This window comes from Tamandua tetradactyla, chromosome 18, assembly GCF_023851605.1.
Source record: "Tamandua tetradactyla isolate mTamTet1 chromosome 18, mTamTet1.pri, whole genome shotgun sequence".
Lineage (NCBI taxonomy): Eukaryota > Metazoa > Chordata > Mammalia > Pilosa > Myrmecophagidae > Tamandua > Tamandua tetradactyla.
Genome location: NC_135344.1, coordinates 16,546,252 through 16,557,785, shown reverse-complemented (window position 1 = coordinate 16,557,785; position 11,534 = coordinate 16,546,252). Strand labels below are relative to the sequence as shown.

Sequence of the window (11,534 nt, the reverse complement as noted above, 5' to 3'; positions counted from 1 at the left end):
AGTCTGCAGAGTTCCGCTTTGATTTGCAGTTCAGGATGGGGCCTTCCTGGAAGAATTAAATACAAACACTTTACAGGGAGACGAGGCCTAGAAAGTCCTGTCCCTGCCCACCCCTCCAAGCCAACCGACCTCCACTGCTGCCCTAGTGTAGATTTCTGCTTTCTCAAATACCTTCCACCCTTTCCCTGTGCACACACTTGATATTGTTTCCTCTGCTGGCCATTCTTCCTTTAAGTCTTCACAAAGCCTGGCTCATTCTCACCAGCTAGCTCACCTTAATTGCTCTTACCAAAGAGAGAGACTGTCCCTGACCTGCCCAGGTAGACTGGCATCCTTTAATTACTGCCTATATCATCCCCAAGCCAGGTACTTAATTGCATGTATAAGCAGCTGCAATTTACCACCTTTATTTATATCTTTACTTATTCATTGCCTGTTTCCCCCAGTGCCTAATCCTATCATATAATAGCACTCCACAATTACATCTTTCCAATTAATAAATTAAAACTCTTACAAAGTTAACTGGTCTGAAAATCCCCAAGCTGTTCCAAAACCTATCCTTTAAAAAAATGATGAAACCGAGGAACAGAAAGCATTAAGTGACACTTCTCTAATCAGTGTCAGAACCAGGATAAGAATTCTGGTGAACTGAACTCACTTCACCTTTCCTGGAATCTGTGTAAAGGTTATGCTTTGAGGCAATTTTTAAAAAGGAAGGCAAGTAGTATGGAAATAGACTATTTGGCTTAGGAGAGAAACCTTAACTTGCAATCAATTTCTACAGGGAGCACAAGATAAGGAAAAATTGTGAAAAAAAACTGAAGAAAAGAATCACCGAAGCAACATTTTAAAAAGTCTCAAAAATCTCTGTCTTTCCTGCATGATGTCCTTTGATTAAAACAAGCTGGTAAATGAATATGGTGTAGTATCTGATTGCTGATCAGTGTACCACTTCCTGTACATGAAAGACCCAGACAATCATTAAGCAGTTTACAAAAAGCTTGATATGCTAGGAATTGTGCTAAATGCTGGATCGGATGCAGACATTAACTTACTCATTCAACAGGCATTTTCTGAGTGCCTCCTCTGCTCCAAACTTATGCTGTGTCCTGGTGAGGTCCTCCTGAAGCTTTTTGTCCAGAACAATGAGCATAAAATGTCCCATCCCAGAAGCCAGCTCAATAGGGAATGCGAGAGAAACTTGTAAGGCCAAAGGACACAATTAAAATTCTACTGTCTACGATGCTTACAGAATAACTGAGGGTTTTAACCCAGAAAATCATTTCAAAGTTGTTCAAAATTGAAATCAAGGATAAATGTTCAGGTGCCTGGGCATGATGTTGCCCCTGATAGAGATGGTTCCTGGGGATAATTCAAAGTGGTTTCAGAGGAGATAAGGAGGTCTGGTCTAACACATTGAGATTGGGCCAGTGATTGATGGTGGAGTGGAAATGAACCATGAAATGCCCATTCAAGCAGGCCTGGAGCTTGGGGAGAATTTAGATTGGAACTATAACTTAAAAAAAAAAAAGTCCTGTTAGTTCATTCATTATTCATTCAACAAGTGATTGAGGGTTGAGGGGAGGCACAGGGTCTCAACATGCCAGAAGGTTCTGGTTCTCACTGGCACAGATCCACCGTCTGGAAGGGGGTTGGAGACATAACTTTTTTTATTAATTAAAAAAAATTAACAAACAAAACATTTAGAAATCATTCCATTCTACATATATAATCAGTAATTCTTAATATCATCACATAGTTGCATATTCATCATTTCTTAGTACATTTGCATCGATTTAGAAAAAGAAATTAAAAGACAGCAGAAAAAGAAATAAAATGATAATAGAGAAAAAAAAAAAAAACTATACGTACCATACCCCTTACCCTTCGCTTTCATTTACCACTATTTCAAACTGAATTTATTTTAACATTTGTTCCCCCTATTATTTATTTTTATTCCATATGTTCTACTCTTCTGTTGATATAGTTGCTAAAAGGAGCATCGGACATAAGGTTTTCACATTCACAGAGTCTCATTGTGAAAGCTATATCATTGTTCAATCATCATCAAGAAACATGGCTACCGGAACACAGCTCTACATTTTCAGGCAATTCCCTCCAGCCTCTCCACTACATCTTGAACAACAAGGCGATATCTACTTAATGCGTAAGAATAACATCCAGGATAACCTCTCGACTCTGTTTGGAATCTCTCAGCCATTGACTCAGCCATTGACACTTTGTCTCATTTTACTCCTCCCCCTTTTGGTCGAGAAGGTTCTCTCAGTCTCTTGATATTAATTCTCAGCTCATTCTAGGGTTTTTCTCAGTCCTTTGATGCTGAGTCTCAGCTCATTCCAGGATCTTTGTCCCACGTTGCCAGGAAGGTCCACACCCCTGGGAGTCATGTCCCATGCAGAGAGGGGGAGGGTGGTGAGACTGCTCATCATATTGGCTGGAGAGAGAGGCCACATCTGAGCAACAAAAGAGGCTCTCTTGGGGGTGACTCTTAGGCCTAAATTTAAAGTAGACTTGACCTATCTTTTGTGGGGTTAAGTTTCATGTGAACAAACCCCAAGACTGAGGGCTCAGCCTATAGCTTTGGTTGTCCACACTGCTTGTGAGAATATCAAGAATTCAACTTGGGGAAGTTGAATTTCTCCCCACTCTCACCATTTCCCGAACGGGGCTTGCAAATACTTTTCTAGTCACTGATCAAATCATTCTGGGATTCATCGGGGGATCACTCTGGACAAACCAACAAAATCTCATGTGCTACCCGAGATTCCAAGTACTTATGACATTCAATCAAACTATCTACCTGAGTTATATTAGGAAATGCTCTAGTCAAAATCTAAATTTTGTAACAAGTAACCATTTTTTGCTTTAGTCTCACACATAATGTGACATTTTAAAGTATTAGTTATCATCTATTTTCAGCACCCTGCAATAATGACAATCCTTCCTCATGCAAAAACATTTTAAAAATTTGTACATTGTACATTTCACTATTATTATACACTCTAGGCATTCCTAGATTACACCATCTCGAACTTGGAGACATAACTTTTAAAACGAATCAATGGTAAGTAAACAGCATAGCATGGTTCCTGAAATGCAATAGGAGCTCAAAAAATGTTTGTTGCAACTGCTAACATGGAATCTAGTTATAATGCTAACTAAATGGGGGGGGGGGGCGGATAAAGCATGCTAGCTGGACAGGAGGGCTGGACTGGTGGAGAGCAAGTGAACTTGAGTGAATCAGAAAGCAGAGTTGCTGACAGGACAAACCTATGCCCAAGTATCAGGGATCTGAACATCCCCTGCTAAGAATGGGTGGGTGAGAGGAGGAATACAATTTCCACTGTCAGGAGAAAAATGAAAATCACCGTTCAGAAGAAAAATGAAAATCAACGTTCTTGCAAATGATCCATTCACCTTCCTAACCCCTATGACATAACACCTAGTCATCAGGATAAATCAAGCTCTGGAGGAGAGGAAAACAAAGCGTGCTCGACCCAACTGGATGCTGCGCGTTCTAAATAAAAGACAGATCCGCTTCCCCACCTCGTGAGGGTCCTCGGTCCCACCCAGCGAGTAAATCATACACCTCGCAAGTTTTGCATTAGAGAGCCCAGCAGGGGAGAGCTTGTTCTGCAAGTAAAGAAAGTAGAACTAGGGCAGTTCGAGGAGACTGAAAGGGCAAAACTATCAAGCAAGAAACTGTAAGTTCTGATTACTTTTACGACTTTGCTTTCATGCCTCAGGAGCTCAATTGATCACAGCTTCCACGACAGTCTAAGAGGTTGGGCGTGGGGCTGGGGGACCGAAAACATTCTCAAAACTCTCCTCCCGCTCCGCGCTTCCAGATGCAAAATCCTCGCCCAGAGATGGATGGGCTGCCGCCCCTCCCACTTTCACCCCTCTCCGTTATTTTTCTGCGAAGGAATCCATCTACACGGCTGTGGCAGGAGGCTGGTGGAGGAGGGGCGCGCGGGCATGCGCGCGCGCGTGCCGGCTGAGCGGCTCCTTCTCGCATGCCTGTCCCTCAGCCCTCACCGGGGCTCCGGGAGGGACGGAAGTCTCCGTGACTCTCCCGGCCGGCCTCGGACCGCGCCGGCAGCCCGCGCCGCCGCCCCCCATCCGCCCTCCCGCGCCCCCTGCCCGGCCCCGGGGTGCGCGCTCCTTCCCGCCCGCCCTCGCCCTCTCGCCCTCTGGCCGCACGCGCGCTCTCGCGGGTTCGGGACCCGGCCGTGGAGCCGCCCGCGCCAGCCGCCCGGGGAGCCCGGAGCCGGCGTCGGCGTCGGCAGCCTGGGCGCGAGCCGGAGCAGCCCGAGGCCGGCGCAGGGGCCGCGCGCCCCGCGGAGTGAGCGGTGATTGGAGGAGCGGAGGGGGCCGAGCGGGCTTCTCCCCACCCCGCCCCGCGCGCCCTGCCGCCCGCACGGGGGCCCGAGCCGCCCGCCGGCGTCCGGCCGCTGAGCGCCTGCCCCTCCGGGTGCAAACGCGCGGCCGGCCGGCGCCTGACGCAGCGGGGAGGGCAGCGAGGCCCCAGGTGAGTGTGTGTGTGTGCCCGCGGGGACGGGGGCGGGCGCCGCGGCCAGGTGCGAGCCCCCGCTCTGCGCCTTTGGCCGCAGGACCGAGCGGAGAGCGGGCGGGGACACCGCGCGGAGTTTCCCTTGGCGTTCCCAAGTTCCTGACGCGCGCCGCGCGCCCTGGCTCCGGCAGGCAGGACAGGCGACTGCACCGAGCTGAGCGTGCTCGGCCGGGCTGAGGCTGGACTCCTGAACACCAAGTGCGACGCGAGTAATAGTTCAGGGTAAGAACAAATCCCAGCGCTCCGGCACGGCCAGCCGCGGACGCCTGCGGTCTGCACCGCGCTCGCCAAAGAGGAACGCCGGCCGGCCTCCGCCTCGACCCGGGACAGTCAGGGGCGCGAGTGGACGCTGGGTTCCGCCTCTGGGTTCTGCGGCGGACCGAGATCGGCAGTAGGTGTGCGTCTGCCCGTGTCCTTTTAAACACCCGCCGTAGACACCTTTTGCCTTTCGAGAAGTGTGTATGTGTGTGTGTGGGGGGAGACTCACCTAAGGGCGCCTGGCTTTTTGGCTGTCATTAAGTATTCTGCGGATGCGGTGCGTCTGCAGGCTCTGCCTCTGCTCGGCGCCCTGCGCCCCCCGCCGCCCGCCCTGCTTAAGGTGTGCGCGGGGAAAAGGGCGCCGCGCTGCTCGAAATGCGGGGTGGGCTTCTTTGTGGGAGCGATTGGTACGCGGAGAGTTGCGGGTGTTCACCCAGCCAGTGGATTAATGGGAAAGGACCTACTGTCTGTATGTCTTCAAGTGTTTGATCGTTAGCCCTACGGATCTCTTAGATGTCAGAGTTCAGGTGAGTCGGAAAGATTGGCAGTGAGTTCACCTGGCAGTAGCAAAATGGGCAGCTGTGAAGAAAGCAGCAGGGATCAGCTGTCTCGAGGCTTTGGAGAGCTACAGATTGAGCCGTGGATTTACTTGAAATGCCTTTTACTTTGCAAGAAATACCTTCTCGTTATTAGGACATTTATCAAGTGAAAGCTCTGTAAGACTTACCCTTTATAATTCCTGTAATCAGGCAGGTGTTCGCATCCTTTTTCATACAGAGGGAGGTAAGCAGAACTTCGTGGGGGGGGGGGGGGATAGGAGAATTTGGGTAACTTGTGAAAGACCGTTAAGTTGTATTGCTGGTGTTGAGTGACAGTATGTGAAATCCAGATTACCAGCACCCAGTTTTAGTTTATAAACAGCAGTGACATTTTTTGGGGAAAGGAAAGTTTGCGCAGCTATACTGCCAGCAACGTCTAAACAGTTTTAAGTGCATTTATAAAGACAAGTTGTTAGGGGAAAAAGAGGAAAGGAAAAAAAAGTATTACCTTGAAAGCTTTCAGTAACTCTCTAAAAATTACTTCTTTTCTAAAGACCTGGTTTAGACTTTGTATTTACTCAGGCTCTTTTCTTTTTACTATATGTAAAGGGTAAATATACTAAAAATACTTTTCTTTATTCTTAGGGCTATTCTTTGGAAGGATCTGAATTAAAATTCAGAATAATTGAGGCAGGGGGTTAAACTGACAACTTTGTGGAAACCTAACTACGTTAGTGTTTAATATGGAGTGGGTGGCGGAAGCTGTTTTGCCACATCCAATTTAATAGTCTCATGTGGTAAAGCAGGCTGCAAATCTGCCTGTGGAAAAAGAAATAAAGAAAACAATAATCGGTAGTGCAGACTGTCACCGTGCTAAATGTTTTTAAGGGTTGCAGCATTAATAAAAGGGCATTGTGCTGTTACAACGTGAGATATTATTGTAATTCAAGGCTGCAGTGGGTTGTTAGAATTGTGTTAACCATCAGCTGACAGACACACAACTCTTAAGTCTACTTTTATTGATAGAATGGCACAGAGCTTTTACCTTTTCTTATATGAGGGTAATTGTAAAGCATCAATATTACTGTAATTTACCCTTGAATTGACTATAGTATTTAGTGTCCAATGAAGAAGAGAGAGTGTGGAAACACTGGGCTGGCCACGGTTCAACGTTCCTACGTGTTAAAATCAACCAGCTGCTGATCTTCAGGCATGATTTCTTTGCTTGACTCCCTCGTATTCAGCATTTTAGTTTGTGATTTTTTCTTTTATTTTCAAAGCTCGCATAAACTTCACAGAATTTATAGTGCTATAAGGACGTTAGTACAGCTCTGTGTTGAGTCAAATACTTTATTTATCATATCTTTCAGAAATCTTTTCTAAAGTGCTAAACCTATAATCATTCTTTGTTGTGACTGTTTATTGCTCAATGACTCCACCTTACCTGGATTTTTTAAGGTTTTACATTTATGACTTTAGTTATTTGTATCAGTGAGTTCTCACAGTTTTATTATTTTTTTTCTGCTTGATTAGAAGGCTTCAAAGCCTTAGCTAAAATTGGGAATTTCAGAAACTTCTAAAATAACTAGCATGCATTAGTTGATTATAAAGGGCTGTCATGGAAGCTTTTGTCCTTGGCAAGAAGGAATCATTTGCTACTTAGCAGGGTGATAAAAAGAAGCTGAGGAAAGGAAAGAGGACATGTTATCACAGCTCTGTGTGACCATCTCCTGAGCCTGTGCTGTGCGAAGGGAATCTAGCTGTAACCGGCAACACAAGAGTGCCTCCTCTGGGAATTTGCTAGTTCTGCAGAAAGCTACCCCTGCAAACATTGCCCCTCGTCATTCTGCTAGACTCCACGGGCGCTGCCTGCAATTACGAGTGCAAATGAATATGCAGGCATCTGCCCATTCATTCATTTCAGGTTATGCTATGGAATTTCATTCTTGTAGTATTTATTTCCTGCTAATTTGCAGACTTCACTGCAATATGCCTTTGGTTGAAGTTACATAAATCACTCCTGGCACAATGTAAATGCACGAATAAATTAAAAAAAAATTAAGACCTCTTTTAAGGGTAAAGTATAAAGGAGAAAAAACCTAAATAAAACGTGTCAGTTTGATATATAAATGCTTCAAAAGCACTGTGCTTTGTCACTGTTGTTTTTTTAAATTATGTAGGCTGCTTCTAGTTAATTTTAAATTATTGCTCCTCTTTCTTCTTCAGTCCTTTCACCCGTGGCAGAGGTTATTTGTACTTAGTTGAGAATGTCTCGATAACCCATTTAAAGAAGTTTTTTTTCCATGTTTGATAACCAGATGTACACTCCAGGCAATGTGATTCATTTTCGAGGCCCCTGCCTGAATATTTAGGCCAGTTAGCGGTAGGAGGTTGTGGTCTGTAGTTGTAATGTGAGCTGGCCCAGGGAGTTAATGGATTTGATCACAGTTTCTTGACTTGAGAAGCCACATATCACACAGGGTCTCCAGCCTCACTAATTAAAATGTAAAAATTAATAAATAAAATATATATTTTTTTACCTTTTAAGTCCAAAGGAGGGGACTGTTTCATCACTATTAACATTATTGAAGTTAATATTAAACTTTAAATAGTATACCAGTAATTAAGCTAAATGATATAGAATGCTATAATAGAAGCTGACAATGACAAAATTAAGTCTAGAATGATTATATGGTTATGCTATGAGCAGAGACAGACATCCTGACTTATAGAATTTGTAGCAACAATTGAAAGGGTAGAACTGGTGTTATGGTTATTTTGCCAGATGGATTGGCTGTATAGATACATTTTTATATCCTCAGTTTCCTGAGTGGATGCTCTATTTTTAAAATATTCAATGGTTTATGGTTCAAATTTCAGTGGAAATAGTTAATCACTTAGTGTCATAATGTAGTAAAAAAGTTATTTTTTTTAATTGCCAGGGTGGTTTAGAAGGGAGAAGTCAACTTTAATATCTGATCCTATTAACTGTCCATTTTTTGAAACACATATAAGTATATCCCTGAAGAGGAGGTTCCTACACCCTCTTATTCTGTTCCCCCACCCGTGCCCTTCCCAGGATGCTGCTAGTCATGATGACCCTGTATTTTGAAAATTAAAGCTCATGGTCATAACGATTTGAGTAAGATCCAATCTACTTTTTTGGCTTTCGGGAAGATGATCAATTCCAAAGACAATAAATTAAAAAGGACTTCATTAGTCAGAAGGAGCCATTTGTAACAAGTGCTTTCAAGTACCCAGTGGGGTGGAATCATTCCCAGTTCTATTGGTGATTAGCTGTGAAATGACCTTGGGCATTTCACTAGGAATCTTTAGATTTAGTTTTCTTATAAGTAAGGAAAGAAAGGAATGATTTAGGTATTTTTTTATGTCTTAGGTTCTATTATTATGATATTTATCTGTGATTCTATCCCCCTCCAGAATCTTCAAACAGAAGGAGCAGAGTCTGGGGATTTCTTTAACTTTTTTCCTCTAGTGTGAGCCCTCAGGAGAACCACATCATTGCCTCTTGTATTGAGAAGAAATTCCCTTTATCTGTTGTAGAAATATTGTCCTTAGTAGCTTGGCTTGTATGGGGTGGTTGAATTCAAAGAGTGGCAATCCCTCTGAAAACGCCTCTTGTCCAGATTACTGTCTCTCCAGCTTTCTCTTCTGACATCTGCCTGTTCAGTTGGAGGAGAATACAAAATATCTTCTTTCCCTTCAGCCCTCCCGAAAATGTATTGAGTGGAATCTATTTTAAAAATTAACTAACCCCAGTGATGAAATAGGTACTATCCTTTATACAAAGTAGAGTACTCTAACTGTGTGTAAAGAGATCAGTCACTGCGGGGATGTTGGGGAAACAGGTGGCTGCCTCATGGTGAAAGCAAGGGCACATGATGGCCTTTGAAGAGCACATTGGCTGCATCGGAGAATGAACTTTCCTGTAATTGTTGAGGTAAATAATGTCATAAATATGCAAAAATATCCAAAAAGAAACAGATTTCTTTTCCCGGACCATAGAACAGTACTAGTAAGTGTAAGGTGGTTCCTAAAGCAGTGCTCCTATTAGCATCACGCCCTCGAGCTACTGCTGTGAAATGGTAGTACTTCCACTTAAATTATGTTTACCGTTCATTCTTCATGAGGGTTCATTAAAAATATGATGCTTGTCAAAATGTAGTTCAGCTTTAAAACAGTCTTGGAAATGACAGTTTCCTCCCAATAGGCCAAGAACAAGATTTTATTTTTTCTATTTTGTGGTTAGTGTTACAGCTGTGACTTCTTGTACTACTGTGTTTCACAGTCAGCAGCAGAATGTCTCAGGGAATATCAGTTAGTTTCTGAACATGTTTTGCAGTCAATCATTATGGATTTTTCTGATTCTTCTGGATTATCTATCAAGTGATTACTCTGTCAAGTGCACTGACAGGCCTCAAATGTCATGCTTACAGTTGTTTTCCTAGAAAATGCAAATGATTTAATTTATTTGGGGGCTGTAATATTCCACCCCCCATGTTGAACTCTCCTCATTTGTTTTTTTCTTTAAAGAAGAAACATTTCTTTCCTTAAAGAGACACACAGCTTCTTTCCATCAAGATTACCTATTGGTGATAAACTGTGAATTAGTGTCACATATGTTAAGTACTTTTCAAAACAGTTTGGAAAGTGTACGTATGAGGCAAACTCTGAATAGCATAGAGCCTGAGTAGCTGCTCCAGGTCTAGAAAATAGGAAATTGTGATCGTATAAGGTCTTCAGCTGAGATAAGCTGTAGGTTATGTTGGGCAGCAAAAAAACACATTCCCATTTAAGTGCCACAAGACCTGAAAGAATAAATTTCCTAATATAATTGATAGCCATACACTATAGATCAACTTATTTCTAGAAATTGTAGTAATCTGTGCCTTTTTTGAAAGAGTTAGTGTATATAAATTAATTGGCAATTAGGCATGTTTTATTTTTTCTTTTGGTATGGGCAGGTACTAGGACTCAACCCTGGGTCTCCAGCATGGCAGGTGGAAACTCTGCCACTGAGCCACCGTCACACTGCCCCCTAAGCATGTTTTAATAACCACTCCTGTGGTTATATATTAATGTGCAGTGGCTGGATATATTTTATGCTACTTGTCATGTTTTTAGCATGTTGAGTTTAAGTGAGATGGAGCAAGATCTGGAAGATTTAATCTTTAGCTAATTAATAGTTTATGTCTTTACAAATACATACAAACCATTTTCTGTCATTACAGGATTTTTAGTCATTGTTTTGAAGTATGAAAAGGCATTTGATTAAGTGCATGATAGTCACTTGATCTGGTTTTTAAAAGTGGTTTCTCAGAGACATTATGTAGAGCAAAAAATCCAAGAAAATTCTATAATAATGAATTTGTTCGGGCAAAGTAATATTAACTACTACTTTTGACGAATAATACACTTCTACTTGGCAATAATTCTTTGCCCAATAGTTGAACAAAAATAATTGGAACATAAAAAGTAACATTATAAAGTGATTTTAGGTCAAATGATAGATGCTGATTTAGCAAAAAATGCCCAGCTGATCTTTCCCCAGCTTTTTCCTTCACACCATTTAAAATTTCCTGCTCAGGGTTTTGTTTTATATCCTCTTGATTAAAGTATGCTGTGCTTGTCATAGTCCTGTTTATGATGATTTGAACGTATTCTCAGTTTGGTAAAATAAATAACCAAACCAACATTTTAAATACAATTCTTAGCTTTAAAATATCAGAGCATTTAATCTTAATCTCTTAAAATTTTCAGAACAATCATTAGTTCAGTAGCCATCACCACTACTCTTTCAAACATCTGTGGGTGGCCCCTATTCTCTTCTTCTCTCCCCAGTTGTGACCTGTTTCTGGGTGTTTGTGGTATTCTGCACCCCACCCCCCAAATTAATCCTACTACCCATTTGTAACTGACCTGAAGCTAACACAGGTGTGTAGAAATTTGCTAAAGTGTATAAAGATAGGTCTTTTTTCTGTGCTGTCTTTTTTTCTGAATTAGTAATAGTGAGCAGGACTACTCCCCAGCCAACCAGAGGCTTGCTCTCCCCAGCTTTCCCATGAAAGACACAATGCCACCCCACAGGGCACTGGGGGTGGCAGGCCCTGCTGCTTTCTGTT

General features: G+C 42.9%; 1 protein-coding gene across 1 annotated transcript in view; it reads left to right on the top strand.

Annotated features, from left to right (window-relative positions):
• The first annotated feature begins 4,470 nt into the window (after positions 1–4,470).
• The window catches only part of CDH7 (cadherin 7), a 128,841-nt gene continuing 121,777 nt past the window's right edge, over positions 4,471–11,534 (top strand). Inside the window, exon 1 of the mRNA XM_077135278.1 lies at positions 4,471–4,552. The gene's annotated coding sequence lies outside the window, so the exon portion shown is untranslated. The remainder of the gene's footprint in view (positions 4,553–11,534) is intronic.